We start from the raw sequence: 12851 nt of genomic DNA on the forward strand, positions 1-12851 counted from the left end.
CAGTCATCCTATTGCCCTGGCTTCTTTAATAGCTGGAATGTTCTATATTTATAATGTCATAATATGACAATGTGGAAGACACATTTAATGTAGTTATCATACTAATTTAGATTGATAATTAATTCATGAAAAGACGCAAAATGACATCTCTAAAAATTGCTACTCCTGAGTATAATCAAGAACACCATTGACACACTACATTATAATTAATAGTATCATATGTTTGCACAATATAGCTCTTAATATTTTTGAAGTAGCTGTCATATCCTTCATTAATGTGGCAAATAAGTCATGTCACATAAGAATTCTGTAAGAAGAAATTGTCTTTGTAGCTTCTTTTTATAAATAAGATTAAAAACAACAACAACAACCCAGAGGCTGACAAAATCAATGACCAAAGCAGCGAAAAATAATTAAGCAGATCCTTGAACCCAGCAACCTCTATTTTCCTGAATTATCCCCATGTGGCAACGAGGGGTATGTTCCCAGGGAATCTTCCAGATTCTAATACTTGAAGATGAGATCTGTGCCTTGTGCCAGGCACTGTTCTAAAATGCTTCATATATTTTAACACCGTTTAGAACGTCGGATCTTCTGTTACATTACACTACACATTAATTTTGCCATGCAAGCCTTCTGATACTTAGAGGTGTGGACGAGAATGTGTGCACGCGCACGTGGGCAGTCGAGTACACCTTCGTGAAGGAGAGAGAGAGAGAGAGATTCAAAGACTCACTTTTTCCTTACACCGCCCCTCTCCATAATCCCCCCCCCCCCCCCAAAGATTACACTAGAGCGCTCACTCTGTGATGTGGCTCTTTTACAGCTCTCTGGGGGCCATTGAACCATATGATCCTGTTAGGGAATCTAAACCTTAAAGGACAAGAGGCCAAAGTCTGTCCATCTTTTCTGCTTCAGAGGCTAAGCCCTAAGTTACTGGCAGCATCTCTCTATCAGAGAGCTGACCGCCAGGGTGCGGTTTCTGGAACTTTCCCCGAGGGCAGTCCCCAGGCCACCGGTTCCCCTCTTAGAAGCTCGCCCGCGCAGGAGGGGCGAGCACTGGGCACCGCAGCTGAGCTTTGTGCCGGGCCTGAGGGTGGGGGGGTCAGGGCTGGCGGGGATGTCCACACACTCTCCGGACTAGGAGGCGACCCCACAGTTGCTCTTGGGGGCCGTGCCTGCCAAGTATCGCGGGACTTGTGCGCCTCGCAGGAGCCGCGGCTCCGGGAGCAGCTGGAGCGCGCTCGGTGCGCAGCGCCCCAGCCCGGGGAGGAGCGGGAGCCGGGCGGGAGGAGGGCCGGGGTGCTGGTTACGTAAATGATCCTAGCCCAGTGACAGGCCTCCGGGTTGGGGCTGCGGGAGGGGTGGGGAGGGCCCGGCAGAGGGGGCGGGGGCCAAGTGACCAGGCGGCGGCGGCGGCGGCTCTGCCGAGGTGACAATGTGCTAGGAGCCCCGCTCCGTCTCCTGCGCCTCCTTGGCCTGGGCGCCTCCTGGCAGCGCTCTCCGAGCCTCGCGGCCAGTCACCGCGCTATGAGGGAGCGTCTCCCGGGCTGGCCGAGGCCGGGGCCGCCTCTCTCTGCTGGCCGAGAAGTGTGAAGAGAGGCGCGGGCGGGCGCCGGGGCTGCGCGCGGCGCGGGCTCCAGGTGAGCGCGGCTCTCGGCGCAGCTGGCCACTAGCGGGGTTGGATCCAGACAGCATCCCGTGAGCGGACCGCCGAGCTCTCTCCGCGGGATCCTCAGGCACCATACCAGGTCTTAATCTTTCTCTCGTTCTCTTCTTCTTGGTGACGCTTTGGGACGGGCCCCTTTCGGACTGCGGGAGAGTCCGGCTTGGGGCCGCAAAGTCCCGCCGTGAGTGGCAGGGCGCAGAACCCCAGCAGGGCAAAGGCAGGAGCGAGAGTGGACCTGGAGAGTCGGTCTCCCGGGACCTCGGAGCACGCCCGCCCGCGGCTGCAGGTGCAACGGGAGGATGGAGAGGCGCGGAACTTTCTGCAGCCTTCTGCCCTCCTCTAGGCTTTTCCCGCTACCCTCTGAGGTGGGGTGTGTTGGTCCCCAACTACGACCTGGGGGCGCTCTCCCGTGCTTTAGCGTCCCTTCCTAAGCAACTTTCTCTCCCAGCTGCAAACACCTCAGGGTGCGACGTTGCCGGCGCTACTACTCTTGACACTGGGCACGTTCTGGTTCTTGGATATCTTCCTCGATAGCTCGCTCTTTCTCTCCATGCCCCAGCCGCCCTCAGTCTCTCTGACTCAGTTTGTAGGTCTGTTTTTCTTTCTGGCTTTTGGTCCCCGTGCATATGCACCACCCTTGTGTCTCTTTCTCTTTCATTCTATTTGTTCCGGTCTTTCTTGAGCTGCCACTGTGTCGCTGATGTACTGTTTCTATGGTTTGTCTTTCCTGTAGTCCCCCCCCCCCCCCTTTCCTCTGGTTCTGCTCTTAGTTGCTTGTTTCCTTAGCCTCCCGATCCCTCGTCTGGGAACCCCCGATGCACAGACCTCCTTACTTTAAGCCCGCGGTTAGGCGGGACTGAAGCAGCCTTCCTGCCTCTGGGCTGCAATGGAGCTGAATGAAAAGCTCAGGGGCCATAAAGGAGGGTGTCTCTCCAGGCTTCCCACCTGGGGTACAAGGGCGCTGCGCTCCGGGAAGCCAGTTTGCGGAGGCTTCTGGTCTACCTAGCAAAAGCTGTGTGAGAGTGGGAGCCCGTCGTGTGCCCTGTGCCTTGGACTGTGCTTGGTTGAATGTCCAGGTGGAGACTCTTCATTTCCAGCTTTACTGGAGAAGAGTCAGAGGACGGGCAAGCATAGAGTCTTTGGGATCAAGGCAAAGCAAATGTCAAAAGGTGGACACTCTCGTGAGGTAAAGGCATTGCTAATGGAGAGGGGCTCGGTCTCATCCGTTTCACACTCAGCCTTTAGTGTCCTCTGGAGGTAAGCCAGCCTCGCTTACCAGAAAAGCCTAGAGATTTCTTTGCAGGATTAAGGGTACTTGACCACCCCTATGACATTTTTGGTTTCCTTGGGGTCCCCAGCTTTTGGCACAATCTGTTGCTCAAAATCTCTCTCTCTCTCTCTCTCTCTCTCTCTCTCTCTCTCTCTCTCTCTCTCTCTCTCTCTCTCTCTCTCTCTCTCACACACACACACACACACACGTATATGTCTGTGTTCATGCCCTCTAGTGTTAAAGAAACCTGCTGGTCTGAGAATATTGGAGAGTAAGGTCACACTACCAGCCTTCACTTTGGACTTCTCACCTCCAGGGGTCTTTCTCCCTTTGTCACACATGTTCTTTCCTTTTCCTCACTGACTTTTGCACCTGCGTTACTAATCTGTTCTTTCCTGACCTCTGTCAAGTCTTCCTCCGCCGCAGAATTAGACTTCGTGATACCGAAACCCTCTTCTTTTGACTCCAGAGATAGATTGGAGAATGTCCACAGCCTAAGGAAGATTTGAGAAACATGCATGTTTTTTTCCTGTATTGTTTGCCACAAACCAGGATTTCTCAGCTCTTTTTTATGCACCCGATTACCTTCAACTCCACTGAGAATTTTGCTGGCTGTTCCTGCATGATTAAACAAATGCTTTAAATCATTTTCTTTGTTGGCTACTCTATTCCAGGGTGTGAGCTACTTGCTTAAGGGTGCCTTCATGTCATACCCAGTTTACAGAAAAAGAAAAGACATCACCTTCCTAAGGGACTACAGGGTGTTGCCAGAATAGATTAGTTCTGAATCAGAAAGTCTAGAGTGGGGCTGGTGCTCTCTGTCCCAGTGTGGGAAAGCAAAGTAGTTAATATAAACCTGTTGGTCAATGTCAAGATTCTAAGCCACCCAGCTATGCTAATGAACCTGCCTACTAGAAATCAAACCTCCCTCCACCTCTGTTTCTGTTAGTCTTCCACGGGGGAGAGGTGAGGACTAGGGGGCCAGCATTGTATGCTTCTTTCTCACCATCCCAATGCACACTTCGTCTCTCTCTGCAACTCTCTAACTTGGCAGATACTGTGGAGAAGTTAGAGCCTTTGACTAGTATCCAAAGCAACCTTCCTATCTGAAAGTAAAATAGGATATGACATCATTTTGGGTGAATATTTTTTGGAGGGTGAAATTTCTTTTTTTTTTTTTAATGTAAATAACAGATGTATCAGCTTAAAAATATTTGGGGGCTATAAATTAATCTGAATTGCTTACCATAAATAGTTTATAGATCCCTTAGTGCTTTAAGGTCTCTAGAAGAGGTGTGATGGTACGAGCTTACGAGGATTTGCCAGACTGACTGGAATGGCAAGGCTATCACAGTCGTCTTTTGATGCCATGCTGGTCACGACTTCAGACAGTTTACTATGGGCTTGAGCAGGGGAATGTTCAAGCAGTTGTGCTTTAAAATATTACTTGTAAATCACTTGATACTATCTTTTATCTAATTTGTATTTTAAAACAACAAAGATAATGAAAATGGGAATTCTGACACTGCTTGAGAAGCCTTCTAATTTCTTATTGATTTACACATTTAACTGTTAAACTTATTGTGAATTCATCTCAGGCCAAACAGTTTTATCAGACCAAAATGCACCTCATCTTGCAAAGCTGGTTTTTACAAGTGACGGCTGCAGCAGGAGCATTCCTAGTCAGTGTTCTTCTGTAACATGACTTACTTGGTACAGTGAGCTTATGAGAATATGGACACTGTAGGAAGAAGGTGAGAGTAGAAGCAACAGATGGGTTTGGTGTTGTTATTTTTTAATGAGCAAATGAAAGTTGTACTAAAAGAATGCAACAATTTGAGGGCAAAGTATGTGAAGTGACAACCTTGTTTCTGATAGATGACCATTGTGTGTACAGATACAGAGAGATCCAAGAGCCGTTTCTTTAGCTGGGTTTGGCTTGGTGGGTGGAGTGCTCTAAGTTACAATTGTGAGAGTAACAGAATGGTGACTGTGACTTTCAATGCATCACCTTGGGGTTGTGTGTGTCTATCAGTGGGAAAATGTAGATATCTTAAATCTAATGGGATCTGGCAGAATCACCAGCTCTGGGTGGCCTTGTGGCTACGTATTAAAGAATTTCAACGGGGCTTTGCTTCTAAAGTGTCTTTCTGCTTTTGTTATTAGAAAGAACACCATGATACAGGAAACTCCTAAATATATGTACTGAATTGATTAGGTGATGTCTTTGGTGGCCTTTTTCAAAGCAGCATATTTTCCCTAACGTTATGATACACACATACCCTCCACACCCACCAAGCATATGTTTGTGACCATAAAATAGTTACACTTATGCCATTATATGATTTAATAAACCATCCTTTTAATAAATTAGAGAACTATAATTCTTATCTTAATGTATGGTGTTTAATTAAAATCTTGTGATATACATTTCCCAAGAGTCTAGGTTTTCATTTTGAAATTGAATTAAAAACATTTTGGTAAATGGTTATCTACATTAATTTAGTGATAGCTGGCCATAAATTTGCAACATTATAAGCAGCTTTATGTGAGAGCAAAAATACAAATAAAATTGTATACATTCAAACTTGTTTTAGGCCCAAGTCTATGTTTTTACTATGTATAGCAATATATTTAATTGATCTTACCTTGATTGCCAGGAAACCGTGACAGGTAGTTAAAAACTTCTCCACAATTTAGACAAATATCTGCTCTAATGTTCTTAAGTTGACTTTTTATTTTTATTTCTTATGTTCTTTCTGGATTTCATAATGTATCTTTGGGGTTGCTTATTTAAGCTCAAGTTCTTTTCAAACTTAATACAGACTTTTGATGGTCCTTAAACATTTAAACTGTAAAGAAGTAAAAATGCTTTTCCTTTAAGAGCCCACCCAGCATTACTCAGCTATTGATGTGTACAGTCTTGACAAACTGTCAAGGCATCTTACTACCTGCTCTGCTATAATCACCTATCCTTTACAACACAACTAAACTCGGGTTCAAAGTATAGGCTATTTAAAGTAGTTACTTATTACTGGTTAATTCCCCTAAAATAGCTTAAAATCTGCTAGTAAGGGTAGAGACTATCACATACATGAGTCTATTTTTGATCATGTCATGTTATTTGAGATAAATTGTTTACATTAAATGCTCAGATTTCCTTTTATAAAAAAAATAATTGTTTATTTTACGATGTGGGTATATGTGTGTGTTTGTGTGTAGGTGTGGGCACACGTGAGTGCATGGAAATGAATGCAGTGGTCCTTCTGCTGTAGTTACGTGCAAGTCAGTGTCACCAAGACACTGTCTATGTTATGGGACAAAGATGCTGGGAAGCGAACCTCAAAGAACCCATTGCCAGAATTTCGTACACTGACTTCTACATGAGGACCACAATTCAAAATTTTGGGATCAATTTGTCAGCCAGATTTCAGAAGAGGAGTCGGAACCCCTGGAACTGCAGTGACAAGTAGTTGTGAGATGCCTGATGTGGGTGCTGGGAAACAAGGCTGGGTCTTATGCAAGAGCAGTAAGTGCTCTAGCCCCCCCCCCCCCAGACCTTTTCATCTCTTTACTGTTTTAAAGAAGTTGATTATTGATCATATCAGTGGGAGATGTCCAAGGTATATGATACCAGGATGTTCGGCATTGTTTCCTCAGTTAGATTGCATTGCACTGCCACTCCGTCTTACTTAAACTCATGTAGAACATTCAGGGAGGAGTGTGATTAACGTGTTCATCAGTATGTTCTGGACATAATACAAGAGGCAAGCTGAGGCAGTAAACAGAATATAATTCTAATCCTACAGATGATATGACAGACATAGTTGTAAATGTCAGCTTTGGCTCTTGCCCTATATCAACTGCTTTGATTTCTATAAGCAACACGTCTCTTTTTTTTGGTATTAATAAAATGGTTTTGAATATAAGAGGGTGATTATGTAGCTTCTTGTAGATCAGAAGCGTAATGAATGACTTGATTCCCTCTTAATGGCTTATTATGTAATTAGTTTCATGTAAAAAGGATGAGATTTATATGACTATCAAGAACAGAGCCATTAGTTTAAAGAAAGACAAATTAAAACAACAAAAACTACACGAAACATGTCCTTTCTAACTTACCTAAGGGGGGATTAAAACTGGGAAATTGAGCCAAGTGATGAAATAAGGGAAAATTATTGAATACATAATTTCTATTCAGAATATGGTCAGAAAGTATGTGATAGGCTTTAGAATACTGCATGTTTATAGCAGCTATCTAAGGACGGACTGACTAGAACCTCATAGCAAATGTGTATAAGGGTAAGAATGGCACCCGTTTTCCTGTCTCAAACTGACATTTTCAATTAATAAAAATATACTGTCAACTCTATGCAATCTTTTCTTTTGCATAGTAAGAGTGATTTAAAATGTCCACTTATAGTATAATCATTTTATAGTGGTGGACACTTTAACAGTGACTGAGATGAAAGAACTGAATTTTAAAGAATAGTTCTTGAAATTGAATAAATTTAACTCCATCTATTTTTTTCTTTCTGCATTGTACTTTACTTATCGAATTAAAAAAAACCTTAGCTAATAGATGAAAATTGATCACAGAACGTTTCATTCTGCGGGTTGTTCCTGGAGAGCTTTATTAGTCTGAACCATGGTCATATTCTGTTTCCCAAAGCAGCATGGTGGCCGTAACGGTGATCCAGTGAGGCATGGTACTTACAGAGTCTTCCATTTCCTTTTCGGTTGTGAGCCTGTATAATAAAGTGTGGACCCAGGGAGGATGCTAGCAATTGATTTGGTTTGAGGTTCCCACCCCACTGACTATAGACTAAGAATGGAATTTTTTTTTTTTTTTTTTTTTTTTTTTTTTAGTAGTTCCTTTGTTGTAGTTCATGACCAGTTCCTGTCACCAAGATGATATCAGCCCATGTCCTGGGACAAGGACTACACTGGGCAAACCCAAAAGAACATGTTGTTGCAATGACTTTTTCCTCTGTCTTCCACGTAAGGGCTGTGACTGAAATTTTAGGCACTAATTTTCTTCTTTTTGACTTGGTACTGGTAAAGAATTCCCATAAAAAAGATGTTTGTATTTAATGGAAGTAATTAAGATATAGCTTATTTACCCTAAGTACTTCTGACAAATTCTTTAAATTTGTAATTTATTTACATTATAATTCATTTACATTTATTAAAAAGTTGTGAAAACTGTGGTGGATTTTCTAAAGTGCTTTTGTGAGGTATTCAACTGTTATTGACTATCAACACTAAATTATAATTACTTATACTATCTAAGAATGATTCCCTTACTTTTAATGAGTGTTCTGGTTTTTATATCTTTTACCCTTTGGCAGTTCATTTGCAAGTGAGAATGCAGCCTGTCAGTGACCACAGATCAGGTTTTACTCTGAAGAATTTAAGCTTGGCTCTTGTTTCATTTTTAAAGCAAACATTGCTTTTATTATTTCTCAGCTTTAAATGTCTTTTTTCCCCCCAGAGCTTTCCTTTTCCATTCTTTTCTTCTTCGTGGCTCTCCATGCTCCAAGTTACCTGTCTTCTATGCATGGTAACTCCTCATGTAGCTGTTCTGAGGTATAGATTGGCCATCCTCAGTGAGTTAAAATTCAAGTGAATGAAAAGCAGCTTCTGTTGGTTTAATCATCTGGTCTCTGCTTAGGTACCAAGCAGGCTTGAGAGCTCTTGCATCTGGGTCATTTAACAGGAGGCTAGGGATGCTAAATTCACATCTCATTACCTTTTTCTACTTTTAGAACTCTGTGCCTGGGCCCTGTGGTCACTTGGCATTTGGCTGGCTCATAGCTCTAGAGGAATTCTGTTATTTGAGGATATGCCAATTCTAACTGACACATGGCTGGTTCTTTCATTTCCTGGTCAGATTTTCCTTTTTAAAACAATGTATGTTTCATTACCAAGTGCAGATTATTGACTTCTTGTCAGAAATTTGTTATGATAGAGATAGATTGTGAGGCACACTTTTAATTATTTATGTTCTGTAGTCCTAGCTACTTAAGAGAGTAGATGCTCTTTTCCTTACTTGAAGTCCTAGAACAGACATTTTTTTTTGCCATAGATTTAAAAAAAGACTCTCCTTGTTGTGCCAAAGTTGAGATGAATTGTAGGTAATTGGATGGTGCAGCTGAATTAACGCACTGAATTGCTAGTTATGAGACACTTCATTTGCTGTTGCTGGCCACAATGGGCCCATTTTGCTCCTACAATACACACATTCTTATTATCCATGTAAGATTCTAATTGAAGTAGAATAACATGTATGCAGCACTTCCGTAATTTTCGTAAAGAAAAATAACCTCTACAAATGTAAGAGACTTGCAGCCATCTCATTAAATAATTTGGAACTTTGATGTTCTTTCATTCACTCCCTCCCCCTCTTTTTCTTGAGAATGTTAATCTGTTGTCTCCATATCCACTGAAAAGGTTGAGAATAAAACATTTTAGAAGCAAGAAGTCAGAGTAACAAGGTTGCCAAGTGTGTCTTAAGATCATTGCAGGTGGGCTTTCATTCTGAACAACATTGTTGCTATTGTGCCTGCAAAGATACACGCAAGTGTAGTAGTTTATTCTTGGAATCTCTTCATTTTGGTATTTTAAGGATGGTTTCTTTAGGTTACCGGATGTAGTTTTTGATAGTTAAGTACTTACCTGTGAGGAGCCATGCTAGAAATCCCGTGTTTAGGCTGCATGTTGTGACCTTCGAGTTGCTGACCTTTGCCAGGATTTCTAACATGGCAGAATTTGACATGGCTCCCCGTGCTTACCTTAAGATGAAGATTTGAATGATCATTCAATTAAGCATTGCTCTCAAGAGCTGGCAGATGAAACTGTTATAAAGTGGAAAAATAAACAAAGCAGAGGGGGTCTAGAAGCTGAGGGAGAGTGCTGTGAACTCTCAGTGAGCTACCACGCTGAAGATTTCTCAAGGCTCAGTAATGCCAAGAAATTGGGTTAGAAATCTGACCCTGGGCTGCAGTCACTGTACACATGCAGCTATGAGCAGTTTTTGCTCTCTGTCTCACCAGGTCATCCACCCTTAAACAGCAACTAATGAAATCTCACCAACTGTGACGTAACAGTGAGCAACGCAGAGTGGGTGGGTCTTAGGATTATAGAGAAGTGAGGACCTATATTTTGATCCAGTAGCCTTTTAGGCCCATGATCAGCTTCCAGATGACCCTAAAGGGAAGACTTCTGGTCAGTCAAACCTGCTCAAATACAGCGTGACCAGCATTTTGTATTCGCCAATTTTTTTTTTTTTGAGACAGAGTCTCACTCTGTTAACGCAAGTTATCGTGCACCTCATCCAGGCCGTCCTCAGGCCTGCCGTGGTCCTCTTGCCTCATCTCCAAATGTCAGTGACAGGCATGGAGCAACGGCGTTAGCTCTTCCTTTCATTCTTTTATTTATAATCTACTTTACAATAATCTTTATAAAGTATATTTTGATTATGTTTTCTCCTCTCCCTACTCCTTTCAGATCCTCCTCACTTCTTTCCCTGCCCCTTTATATTCTCTCTGTCTCTTTAAAAAACAAACAAACAAAACAAAACAGAACAACAACAACAAAAACAAAACAAAAACAGGATGGAGAGTCCCCAGAGGACAGTCGGTTTGGAGACCTGCACGGATTGGGCAGATGGTAGAAGTTAAACAGAGCTGATCACTAAGAAGGTAGATTGTAGGCCAACAGTGAAATCCAGTAGTTTTCTTTAAAAAATATTTTTTTTTATTTTTATAATTTATTATTTTACAAAATTTACTCATTTTATATCCCGATTGTAGCCCCCTCCCTCCTCTTCTCCCACTCTCTTCCTCCCTCCCTTTTACTCCTCAACCTCCCTCCCCCAGCCTATCTTACCTCAGCCTATCAAGTCTCATCAGGACTGCCTGCATCCTCTTCCTCTGTGGCCTGGCAAGGCCACCTAGCCAAAGGGAAGTGCTCAAGGAGCAGGCCACAGAGTCCATGTCAGAAACAGCCCCTGCTCGCTCCCCATATTAAGGGACCCACATGGACTGAGCTGCCTATTGACTACGTCGGAGCAGCGGAGACAGGTCTTCTTCCTGCAGTGTCCTTGGTTGGTACACCAGTCTCTCCAGGCCCCCATGGCCCCAGATCTGTTGGCTCTGTTGAACTCCTTGTGGAGCTCCTGTCTGCTCCAGGTCCTTCTCTCCCCCGACTCTTCTATAATACTCCCTGCACTCTGCCCAGACTTTGGCTGTGAGTCTCAGCATCTGCTTTGATCCAGTGTGGAGTCTTTCAGAGGACAACTATGGTAGGCTCCCATCCTGTTCCCTCTCTTCAAGTACTTCCAATATCTATTCTGTTTGCCTTGCTGAGTGAGAATTAAGCATCCTTCCTAGAGACCTCCTTGTTATTTAGCTTTTTTAGGTCTGTGGATTGTAGTGTGATTATCCTGTATTATATAGTTAATATCTGCTTATAGGTGTGTGTGTACACACACACACACACACACACACACACACACACACACACACACACACACACCATGTGTGTCTTTCTGGGTCTGGGCTACTTCACTCAGGATGATCTTTTCTAGTTTCATCCATTTGCCTTCAAATTTCAAGATTTCCTTGTTTTTTATTCCATTTTGTAAATGTAGCACAGTTTCTTTATCCCTTCTTCTATTGAGGGAGAGCTAGGTTGTTTCTAGATTCTGGCTATTCCGAATAAAGCTGTTATGACAGAACAGAGTTGAGCAAATGTCATTGTGTGTGGTGGAGCATCGTTTGTGTATACGCACAGGAGTGGAATATCTGTGTCTTGAGGAAGCGCTGTTCCCAATTTCCCAAAGTGCCAGATTGATTTCCAAAGTGGTTGTACAAGTTTGCACTCTTACCAGCAATGGAGGAGTGTTCCCCTTTCTCCACATCCTTGCCAGCATGTGCTGTCACTTGAGCTTTTTATCTTAGCCATTCTGATGGATATAGATGAAATTTGCATTTCCCTGGTAAGGAAGTTGAGCACTTCTTTAAGTGTTTCTTTGTTATTCGAAGTTCCTCTGTTGAGAATTTTCTGTTTAGCTTTGAATCCCATGTTTGAATTGGATTATTTAGTTTGATGATGTTTAATTTCTTGAGTGTTTGCTTTTTCTTGGTTTTGTTTTGTATTTTTGTTTTTTATATTTTGGACATTAGCCCTTTGTCAGATGTAGGGTTTGTGAAGATCTTTTCCTAGTTTGTAGGCTGTCATTTTGTCCTGTTGACAATGCCTTTGCCTGGTGGTGTTGGGGGTGTTGGGGAGTATGGGGATGGGGAGTTCGGCCCTCGTGGGGGTGAGATGGGGTGACTAGGATGAGAGAAAAGAGAGGGTCTAGAATCAAGCTGTAAAGTGATTAAATAGATAAATAAGTGAGAAAAAAGTAATGAACACAAAACCCAAAAAATCAAAAAAGGAAAGCACTAAACTAGAAGCCATAATGGATACCCTCTGGACCTGTAGGGGGAAGCTGGGGGGTGGGGAAGGGAGAAGGGAGGGGAGGAGGATGAAAATTTAAAAATGAGATAAGATTTTCTGACACAACATTTTGAGGCAAGGGAGCTCTGTAATTGCATTGAATTTGCATTCTGTTGGCCAGGTACTGCTGCTCAGCATGTATCCTGTCCTTAAGAATAGTTTATTTTCCCACTGAGACTGCTTTGGAGAAAACTAAATTTTTAGTTGCAGTTGGGTATTAATTGGGGATAGCTTCTGAGATGGACCCCATCTGGTGCCGAGTCATGCAGGCCTTCTGCAGCCTGCCTCAGTCTGTGAGCTCATGCGTGCATTGATCCTGTTGATTTAGAAGGCCTTGCTTTCTTGGTGTCCTCCATGCCCTCTGGCTTTTACACTGTTTTACTTGCTCTCCTGCAGGCTCTCTTG

The 12851-nt window shown here is 43.1% G+C and overlaps 1 protein-coding gene across 1 annotated transcript in view; it reads left to right on the forward strand.

Moving 5' to 3' along the window:
• The first annotated feature begins 1435 nt into the window (after window positions 1–1435).
• GALNT13 (polypeptide N-acetylgalactosaminyltransferase 13) overlaps window positions 1436–12851 on the forward strand; it is a 519423-nt gene continuing 508007 nt past the window's right edge. Inside the window, exon 1 of the mRNA XM_084800140.1 lies at window positions 1436–1751. The gene's annotated coding sequence lies outside the window, so the exon portion shown is untranslated. The remainder of the gene's footprint in view (window positions 1752–12851) is intronic.

This window comes from Acomys minous, assembly GCF_964271855.1.
Source record: "Acomys minous genome assembly, chromosome: 10".
Lineage (NCBI taxonomy): Eukaryota > Metazoa > Chordata > Mammalia > Rodentia > Muridae > Acomys > Acomys minous.